Below are 4,169 nucleotides of genomic sequence, written 5' to 3' on the forward strand. Positions count from 1 at the left end.
GTCCTGTCCCTGACACCCTGCAAGACCCCTGCGACTTGTGGGGTCTGTGCCTCCCGGGTGGCTGCTCCAGGCTTAGGAACTCACTGGAAAGAGGATGGCGGCTCTCACCGGAGACTCTGGGTCAAGGCGGTCCCTGGAGGCAGACCCTCCATGTGCAAGGGTGGGGCATCTAAGGTCACTGATCCACCTCTGCCACTTGGAAGCTGAGAGGATCCTGTCCGTGCTGCCCGGCAGCTCCCCTGAGACTTGTGGGGCCTGTGCCTCCCTGCTGGCTGCTCCTGGCTTAGGAACTCACTGGAGAGAAGATCCTCCTCTTTTTCTGAGATGGTTTTTTTCTATGTAGCCCTGGCTGTCTTAGGACTTACCCTGTAGACCAGGCAAGTTATAAAGAGATCTGGCAGTCTCTGCCTTTCAAGTGCTGGGATTAAAGGCATGCTCCACTACCACCCAGTACTTTGGATATTTCTTTTCCATCAGATCACATTTCTTTAAAATCAAAGCTCATATCAAGCTTTCTGAAAGTTCAGATTTTGATGAGTTATAAACTTAGGACTCATGTCAAGGGAAGATATATATCACTGTAACCTTCCACATCTTGTTAAGGATTTCATCTCCATGTGAAAAGCAGTACTCACTCACTCTCTTCCTTGAGCTGCACTCACTTCACTGCCTAAAGCTCACACTCCTGATTTGAAGATCAAAGATCAAGCCTTTGTTATCCTGCCACTCTCCAGCAGATGGCCTTTTATTGATTGATTGATTGATTGATTGAAACATGTTTTTAATTTTTTTTATTTTATTAGATATTTTCTTTATTTACATGTCATATGATTCCTCCTTTTCCAGTTTCCCTTCCAAAAAACAAAACAAAACAAAAAACAAAACAAAAAACAACAAGAACAAACCTCTGTTCCCTCCCCCATCCCCCTGCTCGACACCCCACCCTCTCCTGTTTACTGGCCCTGGCATTCCCCTACACTGGGGCATAGAACCTTCACAGGGCCAAGAACCTCTACTCCCATTGATGACCTACTTGGCCATCCTGTACTATACCCATGCTGCTGGAGCAATCAGTCCCACCATGTGCACTCCTTGGTTGGTGGTTTAGTCCCTGGGAGCTCTGAGGGTACTAGTTAGTTCATATTGATGTTTATCCTAAGGGACTTCAAACCCTTCAGCTCCTTCAGTCTTTTCTCTAGCTTCTTCATTGGGGACCCTGTACTCAGTTCTACGGATGGTTGTGAGCCTCTACTTCTGTATTAGTCAGGTACTGTCAGAGCCTCTCAGGAGACAGCTACATCAGGCTGGATTGTCCTTCTTTCAGTCTTTGCTCCATAGCTAGTCTCTGCAACTCCTTCTGGCCTTTTAAACATACCAGTCATTGGACCTCCTGGCTCCCCAGAGGCCACCCTTGTCTAGTGCCCATCTCTGTCTGGCACCTGAGACATCTCATGTATCTCAGGAAACCCTGCTTAAGTGGTGTCCACCCTCTTCTATTGCCCTGGCTCTCCTCTCTTCCCTACCTGCACACCGACCCTCTCTGCACCAGCCTCAGACTGCCCTCCCTGCATGAACTCACCTGGCTCTCCTTTCCAAGTCCCTCCTATCAGCTGAAGTTTCCCAGACACCTTTTGCTCAGTTCCATTATCTTCAGCCATAGGTGCATCACACACCTGTGGGTGAGCACTTCCCTTACTCTATGACCACCCAATGGGGGTGGGTATTGGAAAAGATGCTTACATTGAACAGGGCTGCTGCCATTCTTTCTGGGCCTTTACTGCCCCCTTGTGATGATTTGCATGTAGTGCGTGGCTCTTGTGTGTTGGAGCTCTAACTGCCACCAGCCACTCTGTCTAGGTTGAGTAAGGAAGGACATTTTTGTTATCCAAAGCATTCTAAGGCCTTACCGAGCCAGATACACAAACCAGTCCAGCCTCCTTTCTTTTCACTCACCCTTTCTAGAGCTTGGGAGGCTGTTTTCCGCTGAGAAACTGGCCCAGTGGATCAATGAGGGATTTCAAGTAGGCTAAAAGTCAAGATGGAAGATCCATTCATTCCCCACTAGTCCTGTTTTGTTCTGAGCTAAGGGAATAGGCTTGGGGAAGGTGTTCAGTTTCCCCAGGGCAGATGGACGCTCACTCTTTGCCAGGTGCCTGGGCTGTATGTGCTGCAGCTGTCATGTGCCCACAACCTGGATGTCCAGTAATGAGCTCTACTTGAGCCATTGCAGGTGGTCCCTGAGTATTTTCCCTTCCTTTTGCAGAGTGCATGCTGCGGCTATACCCTCACTGACTGTCCAACACAAAGAATTTATGGATGCAGGAGTCAAAACACAAATGTATAACAAACGGTTGTTAGAAATCTCCCTTGGAATTTACTTCTCTTCACAGAAAGTCAACTCTTCTTTTATACCATAGGACATAGTCCAGTAGGCTGAATTAAAGCTTTCTTGATATGACAGGGGCAAAGAAAGGCAGATTCTTTCTAGATTGTCTCTTTGTAAATGAGAAACCAAGTGGACTTTCTACTCTGTTCATAGCCTGTGTGAAATGGTGCTTCTTCTTCTTCCTCTTCCCCCCCTCCTCCTCTTTTTCCTCTTCTTCTTCTTCTTCTTCTTCTTCTTCTTCTTCTTCTTCTTCTTCTTCTTCTTCTTCTTCTTCTTCTTCTTCTTCTTCTTCTTCCTCTCTCTCTCTCTCTCTCTCTCTCTCTCTCTCTCTCTCTCTCTCTCTCTCTCTCTCCTTATTATAGTGATCAGGACTCTAAGGTTTGGTTTGCTGTATAGAAATTCAGTATGGTTTTGTCTCCTGTCTGTAGTATGGGAGCTGAGAACCTATAAACATTATTTCCCATAAACATTACTTCCCATAAACATTACTTAATATGGGGCGAGAAAGAAGTTTTGATGCTGGGTGAGATTTTACTTCTGTCTGTGATACCATATGACAGGTAGGTGATACAAGTGTCTATATTCCCAGGGAATCTGAAACTCTCTTCTGCCCTCTGAGGGAACCAGACATGTATATACTAAGTGCACACACATATATGCTGTCAAAACACCCATACACACATGAGCAGACAGACAGGTGGATGGATGGATGGATGGATGGACAGACAGACAGATAGGCAGGCAGATAGGTAGACAGATAGATGGGAGGGGTAGAAATTGAGGCTCCAATCTTCAATCCCAGGTGTTACAAGAGACAGGCTGTTTTGTTCCTTCTACACTGTCTCCCACACCTCTTTCAGTTTGGGGCTGTCTGTTTGAGTCGACAGGGCTTCTTTCAGCTGTGGGAGTTGAGGTCAGCTACTAACTCCGTTATCATCTAAGACCTCAAATCTGTCTTGACTGGCTTCCTCTGCTCAGAGAAACTGGGAGGGAGGAGAGAGAGAGAGAGAGAGAGAGAGAGAGAGAGAGAGAGAGAGAGAGAGAAATGAAAGAGGCTAAGGTGATAGAAGGATAAAAGGAGAGAGAGGATGGGAAATTGATGAAACAAGAGGGGGAGGCAATTACATTTAGAGGTGGGGATAGTAGATTTTCACAGTATGGCTCAGTAGGAGATACATTTGGGGAGTTCATTGTGGGGAGCCGCAGCTGCCACCCTATTTATTTGGCACCTGGTCTCTGGCCAGAGCAGAGAGCATTGTGATAAACAAGCCCTTATTTGGAAAAGCTGATTGCCTCCAGTTTGTGATGCAAGCTGGCATGATTCTCTGCAGCCTATTATGCTTTGCCACGTAGCTGATGCTGATTGGGACCAGGAAAAGTATTTAACCCTCGAGGGCTGAGGGCTAGAGAGGAGAAGAAGAAGAAGAAAGAAGAAAAGATGAACGAATGATCTGTAGTACAGGTTCCTGAATAAACTGCTTGGAGAAGTGTTCGTGATCGCCTCATTATTTCCGCTGGTCGGTAAGGCGGCGACAGTTCATTAGAAAGAGACTCTCAGGTAATCTCTTCAGCCTAGGGCCATTTGTTATAGTTCTCATGACCTCCTGGGTACCCTCAAGGCTTCTTCTGGTTCTAGAGAGTTCTGTGCACAGTTTCTAAAAAGGAGGGAGACCAAGTGAGGCAAGACTTGCTCTAGAGGGATAGGGCTACACTGTAACCTGCCCCCCACAACCAGTTTGAGCTCAACCACTCAGAGGGAGGAGAGTTTTAATTTTCTAAGACC

The sequence above is a fragment of the Mastomys coucha genome, unplaced genomic scaffold, assembly GCF_008632895.1.
Source record: "Mastomys coucha isolate ucsf_1 unplaced genomic scaffold, UCSF_Mcou_1 pScaffold16, whole genome shotgun sequence".
Taxonomy (NCBI): Eukaryota; Metazoa; Chordata; class Mammalia; order Rodentia; family Muridae; genus Mastomys; species Mastomys coucha.